This window comes from Haemaphysalis longicornis, unplaced genomic scaffold, assembly GCF_048455015.1.
Source record: "Haemaphysalis longicornis isolate Haplotype H1 unplaced genomic scaffold, Haemaphysalis longicornis Haplotype H1 scaffold_1, whole genome shotgun sequence".
NCBI lineage: Eukaryota > Metazoa > Arthropoda > Arachnida > Ixodida > Ixodidae > Haemaphysalis > Haemaphysalis longicornis.
Genome location: NW_027526203.1, coordinates 114,073,693 through 114,087,693, shown reverse-complemented (window position 1 = coordinate 114,087,693; position 14,001 = coordinate 114,073,693).

Here is a 14,001-nt window from a genome sequence, read left to right as displayed (position 1 = left end):
AAGGTCCGAAACATCGATAGAAAAAGCACGACACAGGTGTACCCTCATTTAGAAAATTCACAACTTCATCAGACTTCTTGACAAGGAACGGGTCATCCGCGGGTAGTCTTGCTGGATGCCTTTGCAGGAACTTGGCGAGTGCATTCTGCCACGATGCCTTGTTCACTAGAATAGTCCGAAAAGGCTGTGCGTTTGTGGGTCTTGATACTGAAAAATGGTTTCAATGTCAGCCCTTTACTTTGTCTGATGCTTTTTGCCACTCCATCAAAACCAAGGTCATCGCAAGCCTTCGCAGCGTTGGCCTTCAAGGCTTTTAGTCTTCGCTCGTTGATTTCCCTTGTTTCTTCAAAATGTTTGGCAACCGCTTCCATTGCTTTCTCACCAAACTGACTTTCTTCTAGAACAGCGAAAGCCCCGGCTTTATCGGACTGCATAAACCTCAGCTTATGGGTACTAAGATAGTCAACAACCTGATCCACCGCCACACCTCGACTTTTTCTAGTCGAATTATGGACAATGACGCTATCCACGCACTCAGAAAGGAAAGCTTCCTTCTTGTCCTGACCTGCTTGGTTGGCCACTTTATGCGCCATCGCCAACAGTTCTACAGGTTTCAAAGTGGGGGGATAGCATATTTTGGCCCCTTTTCTAAGGTCTCCTGCACATGGAGCGGAAGGACGCTATTCGACAGGTTGACAACCTCTTGAACCCCTATTCTCAAAGCTTTTGGCTTTTTTGGCAAGAATCTAAAAGACGCACAAAACAGCCGTTCCCCTTGCTCTTCGGCAAGATCAAGGAAATACCTTGTCATACTCCTGGAGGGCGCCATGTCAACGACTTCAACGCAGGTGACCCTGATGTTGTCCTGGTACAGTCTTACTTGTCTCCAAGTCTCATCTCTCAGAATTCTACACAATCTTCTGGCTGTAGAGTCAGCAGGGTTGATTCTTCCTAGTAGCGTGGTGATCACGGGGGAGCTGATTCCACGAGTCAAACCGTAGGTTAGAATCGTTCGTGTTATCATGCCATGGGAGAAAGCCTTCACTTCCAAACAGCCAGGCTCAGAAAAAGTGGCTATCCGGTATCTTTAATCGGTTCTGTAGCAAGAACGGTTATGTCCGCTGTGGTTTATGGAAAAGAATCGACGGGTGACAAACCTGATAGACGTGTGGTTGTGATACCGTATATTCATGGTTTGTCCCATCGCTTGAAAAAAATAGGGGGTAGACATGACGTACAGGTAGTTTGTTCCGCACCAGATAAGCTTGGAAGCATGTGCAATCGGGTTAATAAAGCGCTGGAGACCAAGAAAATCGGAACTAGTAGAGATAGTGGTTGTGGCGTTGCGCACTGGCGGAAGTTTGTGAAGTGCTCTGTTGGCATAGTTTACAAGATCACGCTTGCTTGCAAAAAGGCATACATAGGACAATCAGGACGTTGTGTGAACGAAAGGTTGAAGGAGCACCGTGCGCTGTGTCAGCAGACGGCTATTTCTGGCAATCTGGCACAGCACTGCGACAAGTGCAAATGTACTCCAGATTTCACGAACACGAAGGTGCTCTTCAAATCACGGGACAGGGTTACAAGGGAAATATGTGAAGCATTTTCGATGGTTTCTGGCCTCGAAGGCGAGTGCGTCAGTGCTCCGTCAGTCTCGTTGCTGGAAAGAGAGATTGAGTATCTAAAGACAAAGAATGGTTGTAGAGGTGATACGATTCGAACATGTACTGGGTGGTGATACGAGGTGGCGGGAGTATTTATATGTTGTCTTGTTTATTAAAACTTTTCACAGTTTCTAGTAGCGCATCTACTGTTTCGAGTGTCCTTTTTTCTTGATCCTGTCCTCGTCGTGTTAAGTGCAGCACTATTGTTACATTATATCTAACGCAGAACCGAGCCAACATCAAAATTATCAACGGCACGTGTTCTACCAAGGTTATGCGTGGGCTGAAAGCCCTGACAGACGTGCCTTCCATACCGCCAGTAAACAATTTGTTTCTGGAATTCATAATGTGTGTGGGTCTGTATATTGCTCCTCTTCAGATTCCACTTCTGGTCCTAATGGGCTCGACGTAGGCACAGATAACCGTACGAGGGCCAATCAGCGCTTCGGCAGTTTGTGCCTAATATTTAGTACCTCCTTTGGTGGAGGGTGGTACTGAAGCACAAGCGATTTTGCGAATAACGCTTCCCATGTTACAGCGCTTACCATAATCGTCTTGAGCTGAACTGGTAATATAGGGCTCGTAATGCCTATCATCGTATTTGTGTTGCAAGGCAATTAGAATCACTTTTGCTTCCTTTTGGGGTTCTTTTCCAAGGCGTTTTCATAATAGACTATATTCGCAGAAGATTTCTTAACTTTGACAGTCTCCCCATAATTTTAAAAGAAAGCTTTATTTCCCTCTGTAAAATCTCTTAAAGACGATAGCATTTCTTGGGCTACACTGATGCAACAATTTTGGTCTGTCTGTCTGTCTGTCTGTCTGTCTGTCTGTCTGTCTGTCTGTCTGTCTGTCTGTCTGTCTGTCTGTCTGTCTGTCTGTCTGTGACTGTTTTCAGCAAGCCGGCCAAAGTGAAATAGGAGCTGCGGAATAGTCTTATATACACAAAGCCAAATCTAAACATCTAAGTCCGGTGTTAATGCTCAAACTCGTCAGCATTGTGGACCAAGAACAAAATATTACGCAAATAGATGCAGAAAATCAATACATAAGTGATATTGGCAGTGTTCATTTATTAAAACTAAGGGTGCTTTGTTTTTGCGATAGCAAATGAAAACTACATCAACTGCAGAAAACCGTCGCCTGCTGTAGCCCGCGCTACTATAGCTCCTGGCGGCACTTAAAAAATCATGCGGCAACAGTAACGAAGGATTCCACTAGATGGGTTCCAGGTTCCGCTGGGAACGCTCGTGGAGTAGGGCAACGCGGTTCTATAAAGGTTGTAGTAGGGTGCATAGAGTCACGCGCGTCGCCGCAGTAAGGCAGCCTGGCATCGAGGCACCCGGCTTAAAGCAGTAAAGCGCGGTAGGTTTAAATTGATTTGAGTAAAGCTCTAGTGCGTTATGTTGGGAGGAACAAGAAGGTAGAAGAACAGCACGAGAGGTGAGCGGGAAACAGAAGGGTGGTATTTACTTGGCAGGGGCGCCAGTTGACTATTGTCTTTCGTATTCAAGGGCGGCTGCAGCTGCTGCTTCTGCTGCTGCTGTTCTCCTAGCGCCGCTCTTGCCGGCGTATCCTCTGTCCCCGCCGCTTCAGTGGCTACTCGGAGCATCCTGGGCTTTTAAGTAATATATCAGATGGCTCACTGACCTCCGCCAACTACGTGAATATCGTCCCCCGCCACCGACCCATCCGAAGGGCGTTCCCGCAGCGTGCAGGACATCCTGGCCCAAAAGCAGTGCCACGCAGAACAGTAACGTCTTTGCTAGCAGCGCAACGTAGCACAGACCGGGAATGTAAGCTGGGTATGCTGGCTCAAATAACTGCATCAAGGCGTCAAGGCGTGGCGGCAATGAAAGACGACGAGAGTTGTAAAAACTACGCCGAGAAGGGACGGGGAACAAAAATATCACGCGCGCTTTTGCCTCAAGTCGGTTTTGCCGTGAGGACCATGCAATCATTCCAGAGGGGTATATAAATTTCGTTGTTCACTTTAAAAACAAAAAAATAGTAGCGATGTAGCCATCACTGAAATTTTGGCTTTACGTCGATTCCGACTTTAGCGCCAAATCCAGCATATTTCTTTTTTGTTGCTGCGTAGTCAGCGAAGTTCGCTGAATGTACAATGTTTTGCGGCCTTACAACCTCTAGGAGACAGAGTATGAAGTAAAATCCTCGATTAACATGATAGGATTGAATAAAGAAGGACTACTTAGATATGCAACTAAAATCGAAAAAGCACTGTGCAAGAAAAAAACATCTCCAAACGCACAATGTCACCCTTTATTCTTTTCTTCTGGTTTAGTGCTTAGGAAGAGACCAGGAAACCGGACAGAAACCTAACTCAGAATAAATAGACACGGATACTACAACTGGATCCCTTACGTTATGACAGAAGAAACATCATCAGTGCCAGCAGCAACTATACTTGTAGCTCACACAACAAACCGCATTATAAATAAGTGTTAGAGGCTGACACGCGGGTAGCGGAAGGAGGGTTACTCTTCTTGGAAATCAGTTAGAATCAAGCCTTTGTAATCTTTAGGTTGGTGAACTGATATGTGAAAGATACCCTGAAGTTACCTAATTTCATTTTTATTCATCTGTGCTCAATGTGGAAGGCCACTTGGGCACGAAGGCGCTCATTTTCTCTACCGCTGCCTTAAACTTACTTCGATTTTAGAGCGCCTATGAAACGTTCTCTTCATAGTTCTCTTCCCAGTTCTCTTCTAGAGGACAGAAGAGAACTGGGAGTGGGATGTCTAGTCAATAAAAGCATAGCTGGCAACATAGACGAATACTATAGCATTAACGAAAGGGCAGCAGGTCTTGTAATTAGGCTCAATAAGAGGTACAAGCTCGAGGTGGTGCAGGGCTACGCGCCCACATCCAGCCACGACGACCAAGTAGTGGAACGCTTCTATGAAGATGTGAAATCGGCAATGGCTAAAGTAAAAACACAGTATACCGTAGTTATTGGGGACTTCAATGCTAAAGTAGGCAAGAATCAGGCTGGAGAAAAGGCAGTTGGGAACTATAGTCTGGGCTGTAGAATTATCAGGGGGGACCTACTAGTTGAGTTTGCAGAACGGAATAACCTACGCATAATGAATACCTTCTTCTGTAAACGGGAGAGTCGGAAGTGGACCTGGAGGAGCCCGAATGGGGAGCACAAAAATGAAATAGACTTCATATTATGCGATAACCCTGGCGTCGTGCAGGATGTGGAAGTGCTCGGAAGGGCAAGGTGTAGTGACCACCGTATGGTAAGATCTCGAATTAGGCTAGATTTGAGGAGGGACCGCAACAAGCTAGTACGAAAGAAGCCGATAAATGAGCTAACAGTAAGACGTAAAGTAGAAGAATTCTTAATCGCTCTGCAGAACCGATATTCCGCCCTTAACGAGGAAGCCGAGCTTACCACACAGGAAGCCAGCGACAACCTTACACGCATTATCACGGAGTGTGCAGTAGAAGTCGGGGGCACTATGGCTAGACAGGATACTGGTAAACTTTCACAGGAGACGAAAGATCTAATCAGGAAACGGCAAACCATGAGAATCTCTACCGCAGCTGACAGAATAGAACTAGCCGAGCTCTCGAAGTTAATCAATAAGCGTAAGACAGCTGACATACGGAAGTATAATATGGAGAGGATCGAATACGCTGTAAAGAACGGAGGTAGCCTGAAAGCAGTGAAGAGACGTCTTGGCGTGGGGAAAAATCAGATGTATGCACTTAAGGATAAGCAAGACAATGTCATCAGAAATAGGGATAAAATAGTCACAGTGGCCGAGAAGTTCTATAGGGATCTGTACAATAGCCGGGACATACAGGATAATGCCGAACGAGACAGTAGTTCAGAGGAGATAGACATCCCACCAGTAACGACCGAAGAAGTAAGGAAGGCTTTGAAAGAAATGAAAGGGGGCAAAGCACCTCGTGAGGATCAGATAACAGCAGACCTCTTGAAGGATGGCGGAGAAATTGTACTTGAAAAACTGGCAAACCTGTATACGCAATGCCTAATAACCGCAATGGTACCGGAATCTTGGAAGAACGCGAACATCATCCTAATTCATAAGAAAGGCGACATGAAGGACTTGAAAAATTACAGGCCGATCAGCTTACTGTCAGTCGTCTACAAGGTATTTACCAAGGTAATCGCTAACCGAATCTCTGCAACCTTAGATTTCAGTCAACCTAAAGAACAAGCAGGGTTCCGTAAAGGTTATTCAACAATGGACCATAATCACACGATCAATCAGGTGATAGAGAAGTGCGCTGAGTATACTGAACCCCTATATATAGCGTTCATAGATTATGAGAAAGCATTTGACTCGGTCGAAACCCTAGCAGTCATTCAGGCATTACGGAACCAGGGGGTAGATGAGCATTATGTAAGAATACTAGAGGATATCTACAATGGGTCTACTGCTACCATCATCCTCCATAGGCAGAGCAGTAAAATACCTATGAGGAAGGGTGTCAGACAGGGAGACACAATCTCTCCAATGTTATTCACAGCATGTTTACAAGAAGTATTCAGAACGTTGGATTGGGAACAGGTGGGAGTAAGGGTTAATGGAGAATACCTCAGTAACCTCAGATTTGCTGATGACGTTGCCTTGCTAAGTAACTCGGGGGACGAATTGCAAAGCATGCTTTCCGCACTGGGCGAACGGAGTAGAACCGTGGGCCTGAAAATTAATATGCAGAAAACTAAAGTAATGATCAATAACCTCGGAACAGCACAGCAGTTTGAGATAGGTGGCGAGGCAGTGGAAGTGGTAAGCGAATATATCCACTTAGGCCAAATTGTGACCCCAGATCCCAACCATGAGGCAGAGATAATTAGAAGGATCAGAATGGGGTGGGGTGCATATGGCAGACATTCTCAGATAATGAATAGCAGCCTACCATTGTCGCTGAAGAAGAAAGTGTATGACAGCTGCATCTTACCGGTACTCACCTACGGGGCAGAAACTTGGAGGCTCACTAAGAGGGTTCAACTTAAATTGAGAACGACTCAGCGGGCAATGGAGCGGAAAATGATAGGTGTAACATTAAGGGACAAGAAGAGAGCGGAGTGGGTCAGGGAGCAAACTGGTGTTAAAGACATATTAGTAGAAATTAAGAAGAAGAAATGGACGTGGGCAGGGCATGTAATGCGAAGGCACGATAACCGCTGGTCATTAAGGGCAACAGAGTGGATTCCTAGAGAAGGAAAGCGTTGCAGGGGGCGGCAGAAAGTTAGATGGGCAGATGAGATCAAGAAGTTTGCGGGGATCAATTGGTCACAGTTGGCACAGGACCGAGGTAATTGGAGAATAATGGGAGGCCTTTGCCCTGCAGTGGGCGTAGATAGGATGATGATGATGATGATGATGATGAAACGTATCCCGGCTACGCTTCGAAAAAGAGGAACTATGAGAGGGCAGTGTTTCGGTTAATATCACCTCCTAAAATATCTCTAAGTTATTTAAGGAATGGAGTAATTGCTTACAGGCAAGATACTGTCAAACTCATCTTGGCTTTCCTCCGTTCGTCATTTTTCTTGCAGGCCGGATGATCCATGTCAGCGCTCTGCAACGTGACGATGCTGCGACAGATAGATAAGGTGTGTTGGGGCACGTTTCGTTCGTATTAAAAAAAAGCCGTTATGCGCACCTTTAGTCCCCTTTGGGGCAGTGGTGGCTGGTTTGGTGATATAATTTCTGATTCTATAAAGTCTAGGCTAAATGTTGTTCCTCCGATTAGGCGTCTAAAGCTGGCGCCCACTAGTAGACGGAAACAGGTCACGCGGTGTCGTGTCGTGTCACGAGATAACCTGGAATACCATTGGCGTTGCACCGCCAATGAAACGTGACAGCAAACGACAATAAAATAGGATAATCTAAAGCGACAAGTATGCACTACTCAAATAGTTTGGCTTCCCCTGTGAACAACAGTACTTAGAAACAAAGTGGTGCATGCAAAAAACTCCCTTTATGCAACAATTGACCATCGTTTTATTACGTGCGCAACAAAAATCACCGATCGGAACGCATGCAGTAGTTTGTTGATTTGTATAGGGAAGGCTGATTGCGACCATGGAATAATTAAAAATGACGTGCAAATAAACCTCACCATTCTTCCCACTCAATACTTCGTATAGTTCGTTGCGTTAAAAACCCTATTATGGAAATTTGATTCTCCATGAATTACTCGATTTGTGCATCCTCATACGTCAACATATTGTTACGGAACAGTTGGAAGAAGACGATGAGGGCAGCTACGGCTATGTGCCGTTTGGGTTGAACTTTAGAAGAGGACGAAGGGCTTACAGCTACCGGTATCTGTACTCTCTCGCTGGCATTGCTCAGCATTGTAATTTTCGTCAATACACTGCATTTCCATCTCCGCACTGCTGCAAATCGGTGCGGAACAATACCGGGACCCCTTCCTCCGACCAATAATCGATCGCCTCCGTACAAATTGTCCTGATCGAACCGCCAGGAATTACGTACTGCAGGAAGGCGTCTTATACCACCAGCACTTTCAAAACGATGGCCCAGACCTGTTGCTTGTCATACCTCCTCATTTGCGTTCCACCGTCCTTGAACAACTTCATGACCATCCACTTTCTGGTCACCTTGGCGTTACGCGCACATACGCTCGCGCACGCCGCCGTTTCTTTTGGCCTGGCTTGTACCGTTCGGTCAAGAAGTATGTTCAAGCTTGTGACCAGTGCCAACGGCGAAAGGTTCCCTGCAAATTGCCTGCTGGACTCCTTCAGCCCCTTCCTATCCCTCACGAACCCTTCGCCCGCGTCGGTCTCGACCTTCTGGGGCCTTTTCCTGCATCCACTTCTGGCAATAAGTGGGTTGCCGTTGCAACAGATTATGCAACACGCTACGCCATAACGCGGGCCCTACCCACAAGCTGCGCCACTGACGTCGCTGAGTTCTTCCTTTACGACGTCATCCTACATCATGGAGCACCTCGACAGCTCTTGACCGATCGGGGCCGTAATTTCCTCTCTAAAGTCATTGCCGACATTCTTCATTCCTGTTCCACTAAGCATAAATTGACTACCGCTTACCATCCTCAAACGAACGGCCTCACGGAGCGCCTAAACCGCACGCTGCTCAACATGCTTTCTATGTACGTTTCCTCCGACCACCGGGATTGGGATGCCGCCTTGCCATTTGTAACCTTCGCCTACAATTCCTCCCGCCATGACACAGCTGGTTACTCCCCTTTCTACTTGCTCTTCGGCAGGGAACCCGCTTTACCCTTGGATACCCTTGTCTCGCCTGCCTCAGCTCCTCCTAGTCAGTACGTCAGCGACGCCATTGCACAGGCTGATCTCGCTCGTCAGATCGCTCGCACACGCCTCACTTCGTCACAAGCATCCCAGAAGTCCCTCTATGATCGCCACCACGTCGATGTCCAGTTCCATCCAGGTTCATTGGTGCTACTGTGGTCACCCCAGCGTCATGTAGGACTTTCTACCAAACTACTGTCTCCTTACACCGGCCCTTATCGCGTGTTGCGCCGCGTCACCGACGTTACGTATGAAATCACGCCGCACCCACCCACCTCTGCCCAGCCTCACACGGACCTTGTTCACGTGGCCCGGCTCAAGCCTTACCACCCCAACACCTAAACGTTATGTCCCTAGACGCCGTGGCGGCGTCTTCCCGCCGGGGGGGTTGTGTTACGGAACAGTTGGAAGAAGACGATGAGGGCAGCTACGGCTATGTGCCGTTTGGGTTGAACTTTAGAAGAGGACGAAGGGCTTACAGCTACCGGTATCTGTACTCTCTCGCTGGCATTGCTCAGCATTGTAATTTTCGTCAATACACTGCATTTGCGTGGTTCTGCCTCGTAACAATATGTTCCCCCAATGAGAAGACGAGGAAGGCGGTGGTGGTGGGTTGCGTCGAGAAGCGGCATGTGCAATGACAACGAAGGTGAGCAGGACACGTTGCCTTGCCTGGGGTGCTATTCAAGAAGGCCCGACATTGAGAGGAACTCGGGAGACACGAGCTCTAGCGACGCCCACGTAATATAATGATAATATATCAAGGCGCAGTTCAAGCGCTTTAAAAAAGGGATTCATGCTGTTTCAGGTAGAGAAAATGTATTATAACCCACACATCAGAGCACAGCGACTAGTGGTAACACCGCTGCCTTAAGAACAGAAAATTACCCAATCAGTTTTTGTTTAACATGGTCATTCTACGCACTGCACAAAAATATTCGGGATGGGAACAAGCTACTACAAATCAAGACACACAAAGTTCACCAGCATTTAAAGAAAGAGTTCATAAACTCTACGGAAGTCAGTACGTCACTAAAGAAACGCTCACGATGTGTTGATCCTGATCCCTATAAAATCAGCCTGCTTAATACAGTCCAAAACGTTGCCGCTACACGGCAGGGAAACAAGGCATCTTTTAATGTTTCAGGGTGGCCTCAGTGCGGTCACCGTGCGGAAAGCACGACGCCGAATCTCGGCAGACGGTCACACGTCGGGCGAACATCCCTGCCAAGTAACCATCTGAAATCCCGAACATCAGCCGGAAGTTGTGCCGAAGTCACCTGATGCTAACGGACACAACGTGATCTTCCTATTTGTTGATTGTCCCACTTAGGTGTTGCGAATTTGCCGCACACTTCGCTTGACCTACTCTTCCTGAAACTTAGGCTTGGAAAAGAAAAGCGGAGATTTCGCAATGTTTTGATAACGTACGCACAAAATGGCGGTGGCTGCTCAGCAGCGGAAGGACTGGCGGTGTGTACGTCATAAAATATTGAGCGGGAAGTTCCCAGAAAATACTGTAGCAGCGCCTTCCCTGGGTACTCTTCCGAGTCTACAAGGTCGATCACTGTGCGTACCACCAGCACGCTACACATGGTTTGCAAGGGAGAAAGGCTAAAACCACCCATTGACTTGGGCAGCCTCAGCAGCACTCGCGACACTGTTTCTGTCTTTCCCACCCAAAAGAACGATCCAAACTTCGTGGCGAGCTGTCGCGTGAAATGGCGCGGCAGTTTTGCTACGCCTGCTATGTAAAAAAGTGCCGCGCCTATAGAGGACGTAATTATGTAGCTTCGCTCTGCGAGGGAAAGCCTGACCTTTGCTTCAACTGCAAGAGGCTGCTCCGCAGTCTCGAGGAGGCACTTCCTAGTTTTGCGCCTCACTCCACCTAAGGAATAGAACACCACATCAAGTACTCGAACACCCATCACTCATTCTACGTCCCCTTCCAAGCCCGGCTCAAATGTAGCAAAACGAACCGCCATACATTTTCCCCTGTTCAGTCGAGCTCCAGACAGCTCACCGTACCCATGAAATAGCCGCATAAACGCTTGATAGCTGTCCTCGCCCCGAATGAAAAGGGACACGTCGTCCGCATACGCGGATAACTAAACTTGGCCTATGCCTGGCAACGGAATGCCAGGGATGGCAGTGCTTGCATCAGTACGACGGAGCAGCGGGTGGCGAGAAATGGCAAAAAGCAAAGGCGACAAAGGGCACCCCTGCCTTATCCCACGGATGACAGAGAACGGAGTACTTAAAAGCCCATTGACAAGGATTCGAACGCTCACGTCGGAGTGCAACAGCTCGAGCATAGCGACAAAGTCTGGCAGAAAGCCATATTGACGCAAAACGCCTAACAATTATTGTTGTTAAACTCTGTCGAATGCTTTCGCTTGATCGAGAGAGATGAGCACTCAAAAGCACTCATCTTTGTCGCGTAACTGAAGAAATCACGCGCCAATGCCATTGACGATTTAATCGTGCGACCTGGCAGGCTGCACCTGTGCGCTTGGCTTATAATATCGGGCAAAACGGTACTGGTGCGTCTGGCCAAAATGGATGCTACAATCTTGTAGTCAGTATTCAGAAGTGTAATCGGTCGAGACGCCTGGGGCTGCGTAGGATCCTTGCCTAGTTTTGCGATCAAGATGACACGGCCCTCATGGATAGATTCAGGTCGCACTCCGCGCTGAACGAAGCCGTTCACTGTGTCAATGAGGGCAACCCGAATGGCTACAAAAACTTCTTGTAAACCCAGCAGGGATACCGTCAGGCCCAGGAGCCTACGCACTGTTCAATTTTTAACACACTCACTGAGCTCTTCAGCATCCACAGGAGCACGCAGCAACTCAACCAGGTGATCTGGCACGCATGGCAGCATTCCAAAAAATGCGCACAGCTTGTCCTCAAATTCCTCCAAATCCTAAGACACGTTGTCGGTCGAAAAAAGGGTGGAGAAATGTCCCACGAATACTTTGCTACAACTGCAGCCCTTATGCTTGCCGACCCGACATCGAGTGTAACTTCTGGAACACTGGCTCACCCAACCTCGTCAAGCGAGCCAGTTTTAATAGGCCGGAGTAGGGAGGGGTCCTAGACAGGCCTGCCCAACGTCTGCGCATGGCTCGCCGCTTGTGATGACTGCCATATGAGGTACTCGTAGCGTGTCTTCAGCAGGTTGACATAGTCCCCAATCGCGAAGGTTAATTGGCCCCTCTCAGTATGATGCGAAGTCGCCTCAACGTGTCGTTAAGCGCGGCCGTGATCCGCACTTTGCGCGCACAAGACTCCTTAACTAAACGCACGCGCCAGCGGTGCTATAACGTATTCTAACGGATAGACCTGAACTCGCACAGGGCAGTCAAAGAAGCAGTAAGTGCTGCAGAACAGTCCCTGTGGGTTAGCAGACGCTATCACATCCTCCACATCTGGTGGCGGGGCGTACAGCTGAGGCCGGTGATCGGACTCGCGACGAACTCCAGCTGCGAAGGAGCGGTCCAGAATTCCACGTAGCAGCTCAGCTAGGGTGGAAAATAAAACTTATCTAGCCGACTGCCAGATTGTCCCCTTTCCCAAGTAGCGAATAACCTGTCACCGGGGAGCGGCAACCACACGTCAGAAAGATGGAATTCGATCAGGTTATTCAAGTCCCGTGCACTGCTATAGCACCCACTTGCCCACGTCCCCGCACATCTCGCCGAGGGTCGGTCACACAATGAAAATTGCCCACCAAAAATGTTGGGTAAGGTTCGAGCATCAACGCGTCAAGGGATGAAAAAAAGAGGACGAGTCAAAGTGCTGCCCAAGTGCATACACAACAACAGCTCGCAAGCGACGAACAAGCAAGAACAAATTGACTGCAATCAGGCGTCCTACAATCCCAAAGGTACAATGAGCCTTGCGACGCAAGCTCGCGCGCAGAATTACGATGCCTACGCCCGAAGCCATCTTGTATGGCAGAGTAAAAAAGGCTTGCACACCAAAGCGCTCGCAAAACAAAAGAACGTAATGTGGAATATGAAAATTACACTGCTGCAAAAACAGGGGGTCAACGTGTTGCGCCAGAGGATATTGTATTACCTCCGTCTGTCCAAGTCACGGAAGCCCTGGGCATTCGAAGTACGAAAACGCACCAGCATAAAGGTGATAAGTGCACAAACTAAGTTAACTTTCCCATCTTCAAAACTCACTATTGTCTGAATTCACGTCGACTTTGACGCACACTTTCTTGTTGTCGGCGTCATCGGTGTCCGCTGACGACGACGGCAACGCCAGCTTGAACACATCTAGGCGGTCCGGTGGAGAGGGTCGGGGGGGGGGAAGCAAGTCGTGCACCAGGTTGGCCAGGTTGACGATGCGAGTGTCAGTCGCACCAAGGGTCGGGCCAGCAGTGCGAGTGCCGCCCGCATCACCTGAGGCCGCCGAGGAAGACAGACTTTGCTTGGTGGACGCTGCGAGCTGCTCCAGGGGCGATGGTGAACCTCGCAGATCGTCGACCTGGCTGGCAGGATTTACCGGACGTGGGTCCTTGACCTTGGGTGTAGGAGCACCACTGGAACTCGACGTACTGTGGCCGGGTACAGGTGACATAGAGGCGTGATTATAACGGGTCAGCGCTGCCTTGCCGCTGATGCCGGGCTCGCCGCGTTCCTTCCCGTGGCTGCGCGAGCCGCTCGAGAAACCAGGGAGAGCGACGTTTTTTTTCAGTGCACGCCCTGGCTGAACGCTGCACGCGGCACAGCTGAGGCTCGTGAAGTGGGAGGTATCGGTCGAAGACGATGGAGTGGCTTCTTCCGCAGGTGGAATCTCTTGATCCGAAGGCGAGAGGGAGCACTCGAGTTCCATCTCTTGGCTGTCGCTTGCCGGTTCATCAGTCGTTGCGGGGACGCCCAGAGCAGCACCTTCTCTTCACGCCTCGGTAGGCTAGTTTAAGGAGGCCCGGGGTAGCTCGGGAAAGTCGCTTGTACTTTCCAGAGCCTGCTGACTGCGGAGCACGCGAGGCGTCTCCGAGAAATTTTTCGCACC